At 30.4% G+C, this 22,831-nt stretch overlaps 1 protein-coding gene across 1 annotated transcript in view; it reads left to right on the forward strand.

Annotated features, from left to right (window-relative positions):
• LOC126768736 (calcium uniporter protein, mitochondrial) overlaps window positions 1-22,831 on the forward strand; it is a 147,545-nt gene that overhangs the window by 21,237 nt on the left and 103,477 nt on the right. The window lies entirely within an intron of this gene.

Raw genomic sequence — 22,831 nt, forward strand, 5'->3', positions numbered from 1 at the left:
AAATTTCATCAAAGTCGGTTCAGTGGTTTAGCCATGAAAGCGTTACAGAGAAGTTACTTTCGCATTTATAATATTAATATAAATTTATGATGTATTAAAATTTCAAGTACGTAATGATTAAGAAATACAATGATACATTAGCGTCCCTACTTTCTTCAATGACAGTTTTTGTACAAACTTTTTTTAACATAAGTATATTGTGTCAAAATTTGGGAGCGAATTAAAAATCATTAATCTGTTTCAGTTTATATTTTGCCCAAAATTTTGGTACCCATTGGTGACACGACAGTCTAGTACTTAATTATATGACTTTTTTTCTTTATTCTCTTTAATTTTGATATTGTTATTTGATGTGAATCTTGAAAATTAGCACGTTCACTATATTTGTAGTAAAGTGATACTTAAATTTCACTATAAAAACATCCAAAATGAGTTATTTTGCTAATATAAAAGCGTGTATAGATCTCAAAACGATACAGTTAATTCACATGAATAGATTTCTAAGCATTAAAATAATTATCGGCCTAATCTAGAATCGAGTAAAATGAAAGGAACAAACACAGGATTACAATTTAAAGTAAAACTTTTTTCAATATATTGTATGCCAATCCATACACACCGATCGTATTTTGATGATAAATTTAACATTTAGATTTAGTTATTAATTGGAAAAACATAAGTGAGTCACTGGTAACAGTCAATTGGTCTTCTCTTAAATATATACACTTTAAATTAATATGTATCCTAAATTACATTACATGAGTGTTTATAAACATATTTTTCCAGAATATATTCATACAACCTCGCTAATATCTTAGAGTATTCGAACGTGAATAAACAATTTGTTGAAAGTTTTATAATGTTTGCTAACGTTTAGCAAAAACGTGATCCGCGCAAGGCTTTTGTTATATATGTCAATATAATCAATGCTACTTACGTCACATATGTCCTTAGCAAATAAACCATATGCATAAAATATAAGACATATTGATTGTTAAGAAGTAAATAAAGTGTTGGAACTGCATTGACGATATACGCAAGGTGGCTGGCAGCGGTTGGAGATTAAGAGCTGAAAATCGAGCTCAGTGGCGTTCCATTGGAGAGACCTATGTCCAGCAGTGGACGCGAAAAGGGTGATGATGAACTACATTGTGAATGGGCTATTGTTTTAGCATATAAAGCTTCAATTTATTTTTGAACAGTTTTATTGTGACGGATTTTTAATATGCAAAACTAAGAACATTTTTTATTAAGAAAATAAATTGTATAAAAGTACTTTTAAACCTACGTCGTAAAAGAGTGGAGATGAAGCAAAAAATGATGTTTTGATGCTCATAGAAATTATGTATTTACAAAAATGACATCACAAAATTATCGAGACGATATAATAGTGACACCATTATTGGTTGTTAAAGCCAATATGTAAATATTGTAAAAAACTTTAGCTGCAAGTTCGAAATTCTTATTTCAATGTTAAGGTAGGTTAAGGTAACTTTCGTCACGGTAGATCCCGTGGCGCTCCTCGTTAAGACGGAAAGGGTACCGCTGGTTTTTTAGTTGGTATTCCGATGTTCGGGGCGCACTCGGTGCCTTGGACACCGGCGAGCCTCACATACCCCCCCCCCTGTTCCCGTGAGAAAACGCGTAAACTTTAAGGAACGAATGAGTAACATAATTTGATGGAATTATTTTTCTTTATACTTATCCTGGTAAGACGTCAGTTACTAAATCAATATTGATGAGTATTTTGGGTAATTTATACTATAACTTGCAAAGTGGCCCGTGTGTCTTTGAGGTGCACTGAATGGAAAGAAAAGTGAACAATTGAACACTTTTATTGAGCACTAAATTCAAAGCGAAGGCGCTTTCTTTGGAGCTTCGGGCGTACTTGCATATTATATTGCTACATTTGACTACCATCCCGTGGAATTCCGCTTTTATTAAAAAAATACAAATACTTTTGTGTTTAAATCCTTTTTTATTTAATTTTTTTTATACATCTTTTTTATTTATTATAAAATAAAACATGTAATACTTTCATGCTTTTTTATATCTATTTAAAATAAAACCTGGTCGGTATTACGATATACAATAAGAAAAGAAAAAAATATTGTTGTCCTCAATTAGAAATACGATTACGATAAAAACAATACGTTTTAAACTAAAAAAATAAATGAAGAAAACAGTCACTTTTCGGTTGGTTGGAACTGGTTTAAAATTCAGTTGCAAGATTCACACGAACTAACGGGTGACGATAAATAAAAGCATGTTTATTAATAAAAAAAAGTTTAATTACTCTTTAAACTTGATGAAAGAGTTCCCGAACTGGAACCAACTAGAAATAGAAAGAATGTTTTGTATTGTGTTGCTGTAAATTTTTTTTTTAATTTTTTTTTCTACTTCCCTAAATCAAAATCCATTTTTTTGACAATGTATCCTATAATATATTAATTCGGTCCTTGAATTCTGTATGAGAACGAAATTTGAACAGTTTTCTTAAAATCTTAAAACAAAAAGGATATGGTATTTAAAGATTTTTTTTAAGATTTTTACAATCCCTATTTGTAAAAGAAAAAGTGAAGTGACAAAAAGTACGCTTAAAAGGATTTAATTATTAGTTTGATTTATGATACTTTGGTGTGGACGGCGGTGCTGTATTTTCTAGCCCAATTTATACATCTGCAGAATCTAATCTCTATCATGTATTTCATTTCGAAGATTCCCGTAGCTCTAGAAGTAGGAAATTAAACGTTACTCACATTCGCTATTCGATCAGCATTCGTTTGATTATAAATCAATTTCTCAAATATATATTAAGGGTTATACTGATGCGTTATAAGCTGCGTTATTTCAATATAATTAATTAATGTCTTACAACAAATATTGTAAAAAATATTTTAAAAGGAGATCGTTTATCTTTTCCTTTTTAATGCATGATTAGTTTTTCATTTTGCTTTGGATTTATTTATTTTTATCGTAACAAAGGCACTTTACTATTGTATGCAAGTAGGTCAAAGTTTTATCGCGATGTTTATCTAAATAATCACGTTTAAACTTTATTTGCTAAAACTTCCTCAATCGACTCTATGTCTGCATTAGAAAATTATGAAACATTGAAATTTATTGGTTAAAAATAAGTTATGCCTTTCTTCAGGAAATATTAATAATAAATATTGATATATCATGCCATTTACAGGTTATTTAAAGGTTAATATATATATAGATGTATATATTAAAAAATATTTCAAATATAAGGACATATCAAAAACAAGCCTTATAATATAACATATGATATAGAGCAATGTGCCTATATATAAGTAAAGTATTATATATATATATGGTTAATAATAATAATTAGACGGAAAAAAATACTTTAAATATATAATTTTACTTTTATATTTTGTATTCTTTTCTCTGAAACATTTTTTTAATTTCGTTATGCATCAGCTGTATCGCGCGGTTTCAAACTCGTTAACTATATTAAATTAAATATGACTTCTCTATATTTCTAATCGGACTGGTAGACTCTAAGATTAACGCGTACAAACAAACAAACTCTTTAGCTTTATATAATCGTTTAGATATTAAAATATTTTTATCAATTAAAAACAATTTACTTCTTTGTTACTGTGAGATAAATGATTAAAATAAATTTTGAATATTTACGACGATGATACAACTTTATATACTGTTACAGACTCATCCAATATTCTTTAACAGTTATCGGTGCGCGATAAGTAAACGTAGTTAAAAGTATGTTAGTTTTTAAACGTCCTCGTATTTATCGCATTGAAAGTCAATGGTGTCATTGACCCAGACGCCAGCTGTTTGATATTTTTAATCACAATTATTATCCTATTATGCGTATTTTTTAGTATGTACGGTTATATACTGAAGCTTTAAATATATATTATTTTATAAATAACGTTAGCAAAGATGAGAGTTTTCATTTTACTATAAATGCAAAAGTTTGGCTGTTTTTAATTAATCACGCTTAAATGACTGGTCTAATTTTAATAAAATTATTATAGGAGTAGACTTAATCATTGCTTACTCAAAATAAAAATGTAATATATTTTAATTTACGCCTGCGACGCGGGTGGGCTGTGAATAAAATTATATTTGTTTTGGGTATACATAAAATAATATTAAATAATTGTATACGGTGAAACATCAATCTTAAAATGTTGCTATAAATAAGAAAAATCGTTTCAAATTTCTTTAATTTAACTGTCAGATTATATTTTAATCTGTAACTTGTATGTCTTCTTGCCACGGATTACGAAGTGGTTTTCCTGCAAGCTTGCAGATATAATTTGCCTCATGAAGTATCCTTGACATGCATAGCGAACAAGCTTAAAATATTGCTTTATAAGTACATTTTGTCCTTACTATTTTTGCGTATGTTGCTTAAAACACCTTTTTTGGTCATACTTTTTAGTTCCTTTAATTCTTAATGGTAATAGTTAAAAGAAAAATAGGGCATTACATACTTTTTTTATTGTTTTAAGAATTTTATGGCAAAACATTGATGTTAAAATTCTTTATTTAACATTTTGTATTCAACAACAATTGTGAAATCTTCGATTCGATTTTATCAGAAAAACGGGTTCTGTTGCGGTTTTCATTGTAAATTTTATCGGGGTCGTATTTATTTAAATCCAATTCGATTTTTATATTATTACACGAAATGAGTCTCGCTATGTTAAACGGGTTACATTATGAAATGTTCTAAAAGATTTAATGTTATGTTTCAGATTTTTTTCTTGTTTGATATAAATAAATGTAATTTTGTACTTTTTACTTGTCAATTAGGCTAACTGCCGGCTAACCGTTACAGATAACATTCTATTTCAACATTAACATGAGTGTTTACAAATATTATTTTGAAAGGATAAGGACACATATATTCTTTTAGTATTGCTTTAAAAATTAATATTTATTGGGCAATTTTTGTCACATATAATGTATGTTATATATTTGTAATATTATAATTATGAATTTAAAATTAATAACGATGTGGTGGCCAATTTCGATTACATGTCTTAACCCCAATCACAACATTACAAAATTAATATAATTATATTAATTTTGTAAATATTTAAATGGATGTAATAGTAATTAATGAATGTTTATGGAGCAAGACTTGTTACAAATCTAATAATATTACAAATAAAAAAGGTAAAAGTAAATTTGGAAGATGTTTTTTTCTCATTGAAATTATGTGTATTATCTAAAAAAATGTTTTAGAATTACGAAAAAGAATTAGTTAATCACGTCTTACGATTTTTTGACGGCTTACTATTATTAAGGCAAATGTATCACTATTCACTTATGATAAAGTCAGCAAGAGTGCTATTTAAAGATTGTATCTTGTTAAAGATGAGAGATATAACACGTAACGTCCTAGTTCTTCCTTCTTTAGATTCTAATGAAGCGCATGTTATCGTTTAAGAGATAAAAATATGAGCTGTTGAAATCGAAATTATATGTAATTGTTATAAATAAAAACTGCTTTATATTAAAATGTATTTTATCGATTCCTTGCAATTCAATTATATAATGTTACTAAGTATATATGTACTGTAGTGTAATTTTGTAAACACAAACTCGAATAACATTTAAAGGGTATACGCATTGAAATAGCGTATTAATGTAAGTCGTTTTCAAATTTTCACGTGACAGACACAAAGATTGTTTTTACGGAATAGTTGGTCAGTATAATATAATGAGTATAATTTAGCTTTCAAGTAATAATTTAATAAAGTTTAAAGTATATACGATTAAAGAAATGTCTTTTAATTAATAGTGAGTAATGGGAATTGGATCGAACAATAACCCCTGTGTATCGCGCTCCAGGCACTTTGCCAATTAACGAGTAACGGCAATGATGAGATGTTTGATATGATTCGTCTATTAGGTCTTAAGTGACAGTCGTGTCAACAATACTATTCATTACTAAGATTAATTATCTTATATATAAGAAAACAATGGATACTGGTATGCCTATTTGAGAGTAATAGACTTCGACAATGTTTGATAAATCATCATGAAACTGGGCTGATGTATGTATTTTGTCATAGAGGGTTTTTATACTATTTTCTTTGTTGTACATAACTCCTTGTCGAATAGCGTTGCAGCCCATCAACTTCTAAACTGATTAACAGATCGCTATGACATTTCGTAAAGGTACGAGTATACACACAGGCAATACAACGTTTGCTCTGTTATGTATTACGTATGTTATATAGCAGAAGTATTAAATAATGTATTCTAATCAGTGAATCAATCGAGATACAAATTTCAATATACGCTTCGCACTTTTTGTTTATATTGTAATATCGTATTTTACAATCATCATCATTATTATATTAGTTTGCTTTTATGACATTTATTTAGGACCAGTGAATGTGTCTTATTTGAATGAAAAAATATCAATTAAGAGACTTGTAGGATCGACGACGATTTACTGGTGGTAGAGCTTTTTACAAGCTCGTCTGGCCGAGCTCTAAGCTACCCAGGTAGCTACCACCCACTCATCAGATATTCTACCGCAAAACAGCAGTACTTGGCATTGTTGTGTTCCGGTTTGAAGGGTGAGTGAACCAGTGTAATTACAGGCACAAGGGACATAACATCTAAGTTTCCAAGGTTGGTGGCGCACTGGTGATGTAAGCGATGGTTAGCACTTCTTTCAATTCCAATGTCTATGGGCGTCGGTGACCACTTACCATCAGGCCCATATGCTCGTCCGCCTTCCTATTCTATAAAAAAAGCTTTTGTGACATCATCCCTCTAGTGGCATTACTTACTGGTGGTCTTGTTGCCTGACACTATATGGGCGGTGAAGGTGCTTACGAGCTTGATTTATGATTGATTGGACGTGCTTAACAAAACCTTCTTATCCAGTTCCTACGATTCTCACAAGTTGAGACGGGTGGTTCTATCTATGTCTGTTAGATTTACAGGGCAAAGCTCAGGTGATATTAAATTGAAATTCCAATTTACGTACATGAATACGAACAAGAAACGAATACGTATATTGAAATATTATAACTTGGAGTTTATATATTATGAAACGACGAAGGCCGTATAAACAAATAACATATTATTTTATCGTTGGATATTATTGAATTTGATAGGTTATATTTCTTTTCCATCTCAATATATCGATAGTATAAACCGAGATGGCCCAGTGGTTCGAACGCGTGAATCTTAACCGATGATCGTGGGTTCAAACCCGGGCAAGCACCACTGAATTTCCATGTGCTTAATTTGTGTTTATAATTCATCTCGTGCTTGACGGTGAAGGAAAACATCGTGAGGAAACCTGCATGTGTCTAATTTCATTGAAATCCTGCCACATGTGTATTCTACCAACCCGCATTGGAGCAGCGTGGTGGAATAAGCTCCAAACCTTCTCCTCAAAAGGGAGAGGAGGCCTTAGCCCAGCAGTGGGACATTAACAGGCTGTTACTGTTACTGTATATCGATAGTCTAATAATGAACGGTAAATATTAAGAAGAAACAATTATTTTAAATATAATATTAATCAAGATTTACTTAAAAAATATACTATGCAAGGGAATTAAAATCGCAACATATTTATATTGCTTGCTGGGCTTGTTGTGTACTTACATTTATTTGAAGCCTAATGCCACGTTAATCAAAATATACATTCTCATCCTTATAATGTTTTGCAATAGAGAATACGGAATGAACTGTAAACAGAAATAAGGTAGTAAGAAATTCAAACTGGCCGCATTGACTCATAGTATCATTTAAAAATAACATTATTTTGTTTTATTTTTTTTAAATAAATATTAATGTTTTGTATATTACTATAATTAATAAAGTATGAGTAAAATATTAAATATTTAAGTTAAACTAAAAACACAATTATTATTATTTAATTGTATTCGGAAGGCAGTCGAGAAAATTGGTAAATGACCACCTTCGCTCATGTCTCCGAATGTCAGTGTCTATGTCTACTATCACTCTACGAAACCTTATATTATCTTACAGAAGGAATATAATATTTTAGAACAAAGGGCTTTCGGGTTAATCGTACTTGGTCATTCGCCCTTTCAGATACAGTACTACTGTTTGGCGGTAAAGTAATTGGAGAGTTAAAAAACCCACCTAGGGTTGGTTGGTCCACTCCAACAACAACTGACATCGTAGTTTTCGAACATTGTAAATAAATATTATTCCATGAGCAATTTTTACGTTCAGGCAAAAGTTGTTTTCATTTTCTATATAAAACCGAGGTACTTATATAAGTACTTAAAAGTGTAATTAAATTTCAGTGTTCTATTAACATTTTAAACTTCAAGTGCAATATAATTATTGCATGTAAATAAGCCATAATAAACAAATAGATATAAATAAAGAGCTATTTTCTATTTCTGAGTATATCTGTTTTGAAATTCTAATCTCATGCACGAAGACATCTGAAGCTTCTAGAAAACGTAATGATGCGTGAATGATTTGGAAACGCTCGATGAAAGAACACTTGATCTATTTAACCGTTCACTGTTACGTCTGAACGGGGCTTTCAGTGTATTTACAAACATCCGACTAAAACCTTCACGGTCAATTAGTTGCGAACTTTTTTTTTCAATGATATAATTTTAATGTTTTGGAGAATTGTTCTGATAAAATTTATGAAAAACAAATTTAAAAACGCGAATTAGTTATTACTGAAAAACGTTATTCTTTGTTGACGATACTCGTAAATTCAAAAAGGCTTGTCACCTAAATAATAACTAAGCAATAAAAAAATATTTTTTGTTAATATTCAAGTTGATAACCCACACTATAAAATATAGTGGTAAAACTAGAGGTAGAGAAGATTAAACCCAGAGGTGCGAAGCTGCAATAAATAGCTATTCTCCCCTAGGAGCGCTAATTTCATAAAATTACGGTGACGTTGCGTGAGTTAATGACTGCAGACAGACTAAAAGCTTATTTATTATTACTATAAGATACATATTTGTGTTGAATAACCTATTAAATTAAAGATGTACCTTTATTTAATTTAGTAACATAACATTTGTAACCAAATAACATTTACTAACAATCTCCAATTTCTAAGGTCAGTATTATTTGTTACATATACATAATATATCACTTTCATAAACGAATGATATTTGTGTAACTGTGAGACAACAAGCATCTTACGTAAATGTCACAGATTAAAAATGTTGTAACGTCGACATTACATCTCAAAGTTACATTTATAATGACTCGTAATCACATATAACATACATTATGAACACAATCACATGTTATTGTGAATTATCTTATGTAATTTTAAATCGAGTGTTTTGTAGGGTAATTCAAAATGGTATCAAAGCCGCAAATTATGTTGAACGTAATTTATAACGTGATATATCTTTTAACATAGTTATATTGTAACAAATTGTTTGTGAATACATTATTTTACTTATCAAATTACTATTGATGACGTAATTGGAATATAATTATACTAATCGTAATAATATAACAAAGAGGAAAGTTTTTTCCGGAATCACGCGAACTACGCAGCTATTTTGATTGACATATAACTTTCACATCACGATAGCTCGTAGTTTCAGCTTCATGTAATAAGTGGTAGTAACAGCTTGTAAATGATCCACTGCTACAAAATCATTCTTTCTTCTTAAAGAGAAAGCTACTAGCTTACCATAACGCTGCTCCAGCGCGGGTCGATGTATACACTTATGTCAAATACTTTTCTGAATAATATATTTATCTTCACCGTTCAGTGCGTGAAATAGGGATATGAAAAACTCGGATTTGAACACGAGATCTTTCGGTAAAGTTTAACGTGTTCTATCCACTTTGACATCTCATCGCCAGTTATTTCAAAGTAGAGTCAGATCGGAAAATGTCGATATAGTAACTTTTGTTTCCAAAACTAACACGGGTTCGGTTTTTATTGTTGTATGTTGCAATACATTAAAAATATACCACGTTAAGACGAAAATGATGTAATTAATAAAAAATAATGACGTTTCGGAATAAAACGCAAAAGGACACGCACTTTAGTTCATTTTAAATAATTATTTTCATTAGTACATAAACAAAAGTAGCCATTATTTTAAAGTTAATAAGATTCATTGTGGCTTATATAATTTATTAGTCTTTTGGCTCCACACCGTAGTTCCTGCCGTATTGTTTTCAACGGACCCTGTGTTGATTATTTGTGCGATAAGGTTATGTTGTCAAATGCATGTTTAAATTTTGGCCATGGGACGCATTTGTTTTGAAAAATAAAATTCACACGTTAATCTGTTACTACCTGGTTCATGTAGTTACAAAAAAAACCGCAGCTTTTTAATTTTTGTTATTAAAATATCATTGTATAAGTAAGTATATTTATATATTTATAATATATTCCGTATATTGAAACTATATATCAAAAAACTCTCACGTTTGTACATATCATTAAATTGTACGTATTTCCTAAGGAATTGAAAGTTTTGGCTTTACTATCGGCAAATATATCATTTTAATAATACTAAAAAAACATCCGACATGAAAAATTTCCGCGTTTAAAGTCGCGTTAACATATAACCTACCTAAAATAGTCGTTAGTCATAGATTAGCTGCTTAGAACTATGAAATCATTTGATAAGACAATGCGGTGTGCATTGTCTTATCAAATGATTAAAAAATTAAAATTATAGTATTGTCAACACATTTTTTTATTAAAGTCAGTCAAATGGCTTTTGAGACATTTTGAAAATGCGGTTAGTAACCGCATGGCAAAGCCATAGCATGAAATAGTTCCGTCATAACTGACTTTAATAAAAAAATGTGTTGACTATACTACAATATTAATCTTTTAAGTGAACCGGATAATTCCGTGTAAAATCTTACGAAACAGCAAATAAGGACATTGTCTTTGAAAAATGGGTGTGCATTGTCTTATCAAATATCAAAGAGCAGAACAAAATTTTTGAAAAGTTAATTATTAAATGAACAAAAGATACTAATTGTAAGAATATCGCATTCGAAATTTAAATTATTTGTATTCATAGTAAGACAAAAAAAGTGCGTAACACACGGCAGTAAATGTAAAAACGGTTGTACGCATTGGAACTATCGAATGATTTAGCTATTGAGGATTTTATTAAGGCAGTCACACGTGCTGATTACAAAGTATGCTCCAATGTGCTGGGAATTCTAAAAAGTATATAAAGATCAACAAGAACTGTCTCGCAGGTGTATTAATATGAACTTCGGTTTACTTATTAACATATTATTATAACGATGTCATAACTGTCCTTTTATGTCCATAAAATCCTTTGGATTTCATTGAAAAAAATATCTGTATATAAAGATGATTGAGGGTTTATAACATTAATTTGTGGGAGTAAATTTCCGAATTAACCTTATTCATTCGCAAAATTCAAAACTAATTTACTAAAGCGTCTGTCTATAAGTTTTAACCAAGTAGATTCGTGATAACTTTGCGCATTGTAGTAAATTATTAAATGATTTCGCTGCGTTGTATTTGTCTTCTCAAGGTTCGCTAAGTTTACCTTTGATCGTTGTATTGATTATTGATTAAGACTTGAGAGAGGGCAATTAAGCACTTAAATTGTTAATAGAAAATATAAATAAAGTACGTGGTATCGTGGGAAAGTTTCTCTGCTTATCAAGGAAATAGCAATGATACTCGCGAAGATAAAAATAAAAAACTAAACAACGTCGATTGTAGAGAAGGCCTCGAAACTATTAATCATAAACGCGTATATGATTACCTATTATAAGCCGACAATAAAAAATGTCTATATATTATTCAGTAAACAAAGATGAGAAAATGATGTCAACCGTGAATCGAGAAATGAAAGTTGACCCGTTGCAGAACAGGCACGGCGGTGATAAATACTGATTATATTTTGTTATCAGTAGAGATAAGTTATCTGAGAGGGGTTCGAGAAAAACTCGATCATATCACTTTGCTATAAGCAAACATTGTTATATCCGAGTAAGCATACATGTTTTTGATAAAAAAAATATCAAACTTTTGCACGCTTTTCGTCTACATATTGAGGTAAGAATATGTTAAAATTCATGCTAAAATATATAATACTCAATATCACAACCAACGTAATCTTTACCACATACGTGCACAAAAAGTAGTTATTTTAAGACACAATTATTTTCAAATTCTGAAACTACAAACGATAAAAGTTAAATTATTATTATTCATAACTTGGCTATTTTAAAACGGTAATATTTTTCTTTAAATTAAAGTATGTTCGTTTTCAAATAACTATAAATAAACATTAACTAAAATAGTCATATTTATAACAAATTTGTTTTAAATGATAATCGAAGTAAATAGTATGATTTATTTGAAAAGTCGTCACTCAATATATTTTTATCAATAACTTTAAAATTCAATCCAGTTTCGATTTCAAATTCAAAGTTTGTTTCACTTCAGATTTAACAAGGTATCTAAAGTTTTCCGAATTTTCAATTGAATACGAAGAAGAGTAATGGAATACAATTACAGAAACAAAAGCTACAGAGGCTTGTTATGTATTATATTGATATTGCGTAAGAAATCATCGTACAATACTCCCTTTGATTTTTTTTTACATACGATGAGAACAATAAGTCCTATATTACATCACGTACTTGTTTTTATTATTTAATGAGAAGGGTAAAATACGACTTGTTTATATTTTAAAAGCTGAGAAACTTGGTCAGTCAGTTCTGTACTTCAATAAAATTATTAAAATTTATTACTTATTTCAGAAAAGTTTTAAATTTACGTCCAGTCATCGTAACACGATAAATTAATTTATTACAAGTTAAAATACAATAATAGAGTTATGGAATACGTACGTAGTTTAATTACAACCTTAACAATATTTACAAGTGTCGCTTTTAATCCAAAGTCAAGTTCGAGGCCGTTTTACATAATACAATTATTTATTATTTACCTTTAGAAACGTTGCCATATTCACTTTCAGGCACAGTCAGTTACACTTTTGGTTATTAATTAAAAAAACTGTTTTCACTTTTTGTCACGCGCGTCAAGTAGCGGTACGTGTGGTGTCGTTTGATGTTATGCGCGGGAGGCTGTCGCGCGGCGGCTTCGCGTCTGATAGGTTGCGCGAGCGCATAGTCGCATACATCACGTGCCGCAATGGCGCTGCCGTGCCGGTCCCATGCGGTCGACTGCAGAACTAACGGCACTTTTCACGCTCCACAGAGTATCCGCAATGAATGATTGCTCTTCGAAGATATTTATCTATGTCTTAAAATTGCATTAAATATAAAACGTTAAAAATAGCTTACGCTATACATATAGTTAACATGCAATACCATTTTCAGGTTGATTCGAATTTGAAACAGCGCCAATAGTGAAGTAGTGAACAAACGACACTCATTTCCACTGGAACTGTGAAGAGTTTAAACTTCGCAAACAAGCCGCGTCGCTCTTAATCCAATTTGTATGAAAGTATAAATAATTAATGAAACAGACACTATTATTATCAAGTCGCCAGGGAATAAAATGATGAAAGGAATATTTAAATTATTTTTAAGTAAAGCGGCTTGACAAATTCACTTTAATATATTGTTGAAATAGTGTAATCGTGAATAACTTAAACGGAGGTATATTAGCATCATTATCGCGGAGAGTCAGGAATAAAAAAACATTAGGTAATGTTAAAATTAATGATTATCATATGTATATACACATATTTGGTTAATGATTTTGTGGTAGTGTCTTTAAAACTAAAGTTGAACTTAAATGTTTTTTTTTTACATTGTATCAACATTGCGTATCTAGAATCTGTGATTACAAGTATTTCAGAATCGTGGCTTATAAGTAGATATTGACTTGTTATCATTATGTAACGGATACTTCGGAGAAAATAAATGTGAAATTTACTTTAAGCTGTTATTGTTAATTGTGTATATATTAAATAAATAGTTTTCTTTAATAATCGTATCAAAGTTACAATATGATAAATATTGCCGATCGATTTGAACTTAACGCCATTGTACATTTTTGTTTTAAAATTTTACAGTAAATTCACAATAAGAACAATGTTGTATTTTTTAAAATTGCATCATTATCATCATTATTTACTTGAGCTTATATCATTTATTTTGGCCCAGCGCAGTGTGCAAGTTGCATGAAATGAATTTAGCAGACTTGCACTTGAGCGATCGACTGCCTTCATGACGCTAACTCCGCTTGGATTGCTCTTTCCGGAGGTTTTGTCGGACCAATAGTTGAGATGCTCATGGGCTTAAAAATCCCTTACGACACCAATGGTTTGAATCTATTGTACTTCGCTGAAATTAAAGCGGAAAACTTACATACATGGTATTCTTTGTATTGTATATTTATAAAAATAGCATGATCATTTTATTTAAATATAATTTCATAGTTAATTAGATAAGCTATCGTTATACTTGTTAAAGCTAACGAGTGATGGTCATCAGTCTGTATTAAAAGTCACGTTTTCATTCTCAACGTCACGCGGCTCACGATCGCTTATGACATTCATGAATATTTTTGTAACCACAATACTAATGTATAAATTATTATACAACATTTTCCTTACAAAAACAAATGACAACATACATAAGATATACATGTCAAAATTATATACGACATTTACGCATTAAAACAATCTGCCATACATAATATGAATATTGCGTAACGAGTCAAATACTCGTATATTGTCATTTTCAAGGTTTTGTAATATTTTTTTTTATCATGCAACACAGCTTGCGTGAAGGCGTTAACCTCTTATATTTGGGGGGAGAAAACAGAAGGTCCGAAAGTACCTCGTATAATAAAACGTTACGGTCGGATTAAACAGTGGAGGTCTAAAAATACCTTATTACTTTTATAACGACCATATTAAATATGCCTTTAATGTATTTCGTGTTTCAGAAAAATAAGGATATTATTTTTGTCACAAGAATCTTCTAATTCGTTTCGTTGATGGAATAGGAAAAAAGCTATAGACGAGCCATTTCCTAATGGATTGAATTAATAGAGCAGGTGTATGTAGTTCAGATAAGAGCCCTGGTCTTATAACATAAAATATATGTTCTTTAAAAAACAGCGAAAGATAATATTATTAGGTATAAGCCTAATCCAAACCAACCAACAAAATGTTAAACAACAATTTAAATTTGTATAGTCATCACGTATCGTAATTATTATGATGAGAAATTCATTCGCCAAAATATTTATGTATCCATCTTATTTATTAATATAAAAATAATCCAGGAAAACAAAATTTATAATACTCATATGAATAAAATAATTAATTATTGTTTGAATATAAAAAAAAAAAGTTTAATATAAGAGTAATAAAGTCTTATTAAAGGGTTTTTAATGACGGTGATTAAAATAATTAAAAACAAATGATCTAATTAAAATATTTAAAAAAGGTAATGACGCATAATAAAATATTATTAAGGATAGGATGCATTCGCAATATTAAAAATATTTATATGTTACACGTGAGCCGAGATCGTCAAAACCGGGCAAGCAATGATATTTAATCTTTTTAATTTTTGTGTTTATAATTCATCTCTTGCTTGGCACTGGAGGAAAACATCGCCTCCTCTCCCTTTTTTGAGAAGAAGGTTTGGAGCTTATTTCACCACGCTGTTCCAAAGCGAGTTGGTGGAATACCCATGTGGCAGAATTTCAGTGAACAGTACAGTTAGACACATGCAGGTTTTCTCGCGATATTTTCCTTCACCGTAAAGCACGAGATGAATTATAATTACAAATTAAGCACATGAAAATTCAGCAGTGCTTGCCCGGGTTTGGCTGACACCGCTTAACGGCTTAACCGCACCATAAATTCAATCAAATTAGTCAGTAGATGTTTTGCGGAAAACATCCCTGTAATCATTTTTGATACAAATTTATAGAATTGCTTATTTACTTTTCCTTTATTATCTTAAGTATAATATATCCTTTTTCTTGTGTTGGAATCATTCGAAGGATTAATTCGGTATAGACTAGCAGCGTATCATTGATCGTTTTAAAAGTAACATTATAATATTCGGAACTGTATTAATAATAAGTGTTATATATATCGTACTTTAAATAACTTTAACTTTCATAAAGATTAACTATGGGTACATATATTTAAGATTAGTCAGAAAATATATAAGTAACAGCCTCTTAATGTCACACCTCAAATGAAGCACCTATTCTTCTTTTCGGTTAAAATTCCGTGTTCCGTTCCGTGTCCAATAGGCCATCGCTTTCCTTTATGGTATTACCCTATGTAATATTGGATGGAAGTTACAAGACGCATAATCATTTCTACTTTGTTAGAATCCTCGAAAAATTCGATCGATATGATAAAGTACATAAAGCCTATTGTCCTTAAGATTTAGATTAAGGTTTATTATACTTGATGAGCTTTAAAGCGCTCAAGCGTATTAAAGCGTTGTTTTGAAAATATATTAACACACATGAGATTTAATAAGACTAGATTACTTATTATCAACTTGGTAGACTTAGAAGGTAACTGGCCGGTAATTAATTAAACCCTAAGGCTTAAATTTGTGTTGTCTAATAGGTAAAGCTAGTTAATCTCGGAAAATCTAAGATAGTAAACGATTGTTTACTGAGTGATTGTCAGCCTGATCAGTGAAGGACATCGCTGATGCGAGAAACAACCAAGCGAGACAATGAGTAGTGAAGGAATTAATTTATGTAACCCTTCAATAACAAGGCCGAAAAGTTATTTGTTCGCAATCGTTATTTTCTTTAATTATTTTTATTATACAAGTACTTGATGGTAAATGGACCTGATGAAAATAAAACTTATATATTTAATAAAGCCTTGATAAATATTCGAATAAACTATTTAATAATGAAAACTCACGCAGTACGTACGTCTGTTAGTAGCACGTTTGTGTATCAAGTGCCAGGCTCTAGGGCTGAAAGATCTAATACCATTTTTTGGGATTTGAATTTAGGTTCTTGGGATCTGTCTCATTTTAACAAAACATGCAAAAACATGAATTTGCATGTTTCAAACATTTTTTGTTTAATGTGAAGTTAGCCTATAATTATATGTTTTTAATAGTGTTTTTTAGTAATAATACGCAATAAGAAAATGTATTTCTTAATATATCTCATTGGCTTCCTAATATTTAAAGAAATAAATAAGTAACAAAAATTCAGTGATTTTGAAAAACATGATAAAACATTAATTAAAGCTAATTATATTGATAAAAAAAAGGAAAAGCATTTATATAATTGTAATAATTAAACCTTAACCATCCCTTACATCGCCAAAGCGCCTCATAACTTTGGAACTAAGATGTTATATTTTCGAGCCTGTAGTTACACTGGCTCACTTGAAACCGGAACACAACAATACTAAGTAACTACCCAGACGTATTTGTACAAAGCGCTTCATCAGGTAGATATATTCTATTTCGAAACAATGTGTTAAGTTATTAAAAAAAAAATAGTAATATATTTAGTATTAAAAATATTAGCATGGGTGTCGTTGTCGGTTTGGCCACACTGTGGATAGTGTGGCCAAACCAACGCCATTCCATTTGAGGCTTAGATTAGACTTTTTATGCAGTTTTATTACAATTTGTTGAATCGAATTAGACGTTTATAATGCTATTTCGCATCATATGAAATTGGTTTTGAAGCGATGTTATTTGTCCTCGAGGTGATGTCGTGTATGAACGTACATAGTATTATACATCCATATATGTACATTCCGATACATAGATAAACACAGATATCTTTAATACTCTGTTTCTCATAACTGACTTCTTAGAATTTGAAAACGTGGAGATTCGTAAAAGCGACAATCGGATCCATTTGTGCAATTATTGTGATATTACAATATCTTTCAATTGGGATTGAAAGTATCTAACAAAGTAAATTCAAAATTATTTCATTGATCTATAGATTATACCTGTTTCGTGCAAATAGTATGTTTCTTTAAATTTTCAGGAAAATAGCGCAGAAAATAAAGATGATAAAGTTTAATTTCGTAAATTCATCTTATGTTCTTAGTCTTCAATTGGAAACCAATCACTAAAGGAAATGACAAACTATTATATGTTTATTAATAGTGTTTCCAATTATGATATAGATGACTTTTTTTTTAAACAAGATAAAATTATAATTTGTCTCCACTTGCACGGATAAACTTTTAAAATTACTTTAAAAACTGTACTTTCCTTCACAATCGATTAAACCTTGGTATTTGTACTAAGAAATTCTATTTAATATTTATAAGGCCTTGCGAATAAGAAAGACTGGCGTTAGTATTGATTTTTTAAGAGCTTATTAATGATACGTAACTTATTTCCATAAATGCTTAAATACTTTCTTAGGAAAGTCTGTTTGATAATTGATAGATATCTTGTTAAAAATTCAATGGATTAAAAATGAACTACTCTGTTAATTGAGTAGTGGGGTTTAATAATATAAAACAAATGATGCTCGCAGTCCTTTCAGTACGTTTACATTATATACTACCTATACAGACGGTATCACTCACGTTAAATTTCGTTTATACCTGCCTGGGTATAAATATATTTGTGTTGTCGACGTTCATCATTAGGGAAATTAATCTATAAACTTTTCCAAGAAATGGAGGATTACACGAAAATAATTTGTAAACCTGCATTTTAATATGCTTAAATTAAGCCGAATTTACACTAATAAAAAACTGAATTTAATATTACAAGTATGTGAAGGCATTTTAAAGTATGCAGTTTATGTGACTAAATAATAATATAAATGATATACAGTACAGTACAGTAACAGCCTGTGAATGTCCCACTGCTGGGCTAAGGCCTTCTCTCCCTTTTTGAGGAGAAGGTATGGAGCTTATTTCACCACGCTGCTCCAATGTGGATTGGTAGAATACACATGTGGCATAATTTCAATAAAATTAGACACATGCAGGTTTCCTCACGATGTTTGAAAATTCAGTGGTGCTTGCCGGGGCTTAAACCCACGATCGTCGGTTAAGATTCACGAGTTCTAACCTCTAGGCCATCTCGGCTTGATAAATGATATATATGATGATAATGATGAAAGTAAGGAGTCTTGTTAAGTGAATGGTATTAATTTAATTTTTCAATCGTTGTAGCAATGAATTGAACCTCACGCGTGTCACGTACGTGACTGCGTTGCGTGATTAGTTCTAATGACCAACGTATTTATGGAATTTAAACGTAATGATAAATTAGTTAATTGTGGTATGAAATAGGTTGACGGAAGTATATTTTATAAACCGACCTAATTACGGGGATATATTATTTACATATATATTTTTTTTATATTTCAAAGCTAAATAACGAATCTCAAAATATTATGAGCAATGACGTAACTAAGTATATTTTGGCTTAGTTTTTTTTACGTTGTCTTTTGTTTCACGATTAATGAATTGAATCATTAAGTAAAGTTCAGTTTTTGATACTTTTAATTATATAATATCCACTACGTGTTGTATGTTTAAAACTAATAACTCAAAAGGTAATTAAAGGGTAATGTCACATAATTTTATTTTATTTTTTAAATAATTGTATCATGCCTACACTGCTAAAGCTTATATTAAATAATATTAGACAGTTTGGTGTTTTCCACCAACCCGCATTGGAGCAGCGTGGTTGAATAAGCTCCAAACCTTCTCCTCAAAAAGGGAGAGGAGGCCTTAGCTCAGCAGTGGGTTACTGTAGACAGTTTGGTTGTATGTATGTTGTATTGACACTTTTTACACAATTCCAACTTCTAGACTACGGGCTGCCTCTGAGAATTGTTCGAAAAACCCCAATAACTTTTCATCGGCCCTACTTAGGGTTTGAACCCAGGGCCTTGGGATCTGCGGACTTATATCTAGCCACTAGGCCAACGAGGCACTCGAGGCAGTCTTTCCCCCATATATGTAATGCAAACGAATTGTTGTGCAAACAATTTTATTATTCGTGCTTGCAATGCAATCGTCTCATATTGATAAATTTCATTATATTTATATCATTATTTTCACTATTACAGATATTTATTTTAGTTGTTAAACGTGGTAATTACATTTTGTTTATGTTTTGAAATTAATATTAATTGAACATTTTTAAACTTAATTTTTTGTTCAAATCTACTATTTAAATTTGAATTTTGGATTATGACGTAATCGATATATATATTATATCGATTACGTTATATATATATATTATAGGTTGGCGGACGAGCATATCGGCCACCTGACGGTAAGTGGTCTCTAACGTCCATAGACATTGGCATTGTAAAAAATGTTAAGCTTACATCGCCAATGCGCCACCAACCTTGGGAACTAAAATGTTATGTCCCTTATGCCTGTAACACTGGCTCACTCACCCTTCAAACCGGAACACAACAATAACAAGTACTGCTGTTTTGCGGTAGAATATCTGATGAGTGGGTGGTACCTACCCAGACGGGCTTGCACAAAGCCCTACCACCAGTAAATATAAAATAGATAAATGATATATGAAGGACGACTACGACTTCTATTTCTTCTCGTTAAAATCTACGATTCAAAAGTATACGTATATAAGTACGTAGTATAAGTATGGTTTAAAAATAAAATAAAAATAATATTAGTTTTGTGTAATGTTTATAACAAATCTTGAATTTATATGAATGAATCCACACTAAAGTTATATAAAATATGTAATTCTCGACCCGTTGCTAATCCTTTACAGTACGTTACGCTTTAGTGCTAAACTCTTATATGGATTTCACGCAACTGCCGATTAGTCAAATCCACTAAGCCCTGTATCGGTAATACCAATAGTTAGTTTAAAAGCCATATTCGAAGCCTTTAATGTCATTCGAGCCAACGATTTAGTTCCGTTTGTTTTATATTTACCATATTTTATTACCATCAATGTATGGTAATAAAATATGGTTAACATTATAATCGACGAACGACACGGTTATCAAGTCAAATTATGAATTTTAATGAACTGCATCCTTCGTGTCTTTCCTCTCGCAGACGTTCATCGTCGTCAGCTTCCAGAACTTGTACATCTCAAATTTTCAATAAAATTGGGCGTTTTATTCGACGACGACGGCTTAATTAGCAGTGCTATTGTGACAACTCACTTCAAATACGAAGTGAAATAATGAAAACTGTCTTACGTAATACGCTATTTTGATGTGTGTGGACTTTAAATGTTATAATTATTATAATCAATGTCGCATATTACTTTCTGACGTTACACGTTCTTACAGAAAAGCATTACTGGTGATATAAATTATATCATTATTACCCAAAAAGTACATAATATAGAAATGATACACTCACGAATTTAGAAAAAATTTATACTTAAGTAACAGTCGGATTCACTTAAAAGTTCAAAAGACGTGACAAAAGTAAAATTATTGTGTCTTATAAGGTTAATTTTAAATAGTTAAATATACGTTGCGTTCAAATTCGTACTTGTTTTAATCTCATCACGCTGAAGTAATATTATTTTATATTTACTGGTGGTAGGGCATTGTGCAAGCCCGTCTGGGTAGGTACCACCCACTCATCAGATATTCTCTAAAATTCAATAAGTATTTCCGATCTTTTCCGATATTAAATGGTACTACTATATACTTTATTTTTAAATACAATTAATGAATTATATTTTTGTTAAATGAATTGTGATAATAAATAATATATACAAATTATGTTTCATTTTTTTTTAATCTGTTAAAAATTTTGTTGTGCCTCGATTATTTTACAGTTTGATCAAATATATTTGCGGCTGGTATAAATTAATGGCAGGATAATGTTTGGAATTCATTCCATATTTCCGAATGAAAACCGCCACACGTATTAATCTCATAATCTATCGTTGGATATGGTAATTATCCAGGAAATTGTTACAATTTCTATTTAACGTTGATACATGGTGCAATAGTGTTACATAAATTGTGTACATTTGGTCTAAAAGGACCGATTGATAAATTGCAAAGGTATTTTAATTTGTATTTATAATTCATCTCGTGCTTGACGGTGAAGGAAAACATCCTCTACTTCTACCAACCCGCATTGGAGCAGCGTGGTGGAATAAGCTCCAAACCTTCTCCTCAAAAGGGAGAGGAGGCCTTAGCCCAACAGTGGGACATTAACAGTTGTTACTATTACTTACTATTATTTTATCTGTCTTTTACTTCATCACTACTATACCATAGAATGGATACTGGATAAGAAAATAGGAACAGAGTCGCGGTGACTAACTTATATTAAATGTCAATAGATATCGTAATATTTTTTTTGTTTGAAAAATTAAAATTTACAATAGGTATATGTATATTTTTATTTAATAGCGTTTTACTTAATATAACGCATTATTAATATCAATTGGTCCATGATACATTTCCAAAGAGGATTAACTTATCCTATTGTCGCTTTGTTATTCTCCCCGGGGGTTAATTTATTAGGTAAAATTGTATTTGGAAGAAGTTCTCTTAGCTTAATTATTTACAACATACATTTTATACAAATGAACATTGTTAAAACTTAATTCCTTTGCTTAGGATTGGAATATAGAAAATAGTTGCTTGCTTATGTTCAAGGGAGTCCTTTATTTCTAGAGATAAAAAGTTTCCAGACATAATTCGTATATTAACCTCGGATTTATACAGCTTTTATAAATTTGTACTATGCAGTGAAATTTGCTGGACGCTTGCACAGTGCTCGTTATTTTTATAATATAAAATATATATATATATATATATATATATATATATATATATATATATATGTATTTCTGTAGTAAATTTTTTGTACTCTTCTTTTTT

Source organism: Nymphalis io, chromosome 5 (genome assembly GCF_905147045.1).
Source record: "Nymphalis io chromosome 5, ilAglIoxx1.1, whole genome shotgun sequence".
NCBI lineage: Eukaryota > Metazoa > Arthropoda > Insecta > Lepidoptera > Nymphalidae > Nymphalis > Nymphalis io.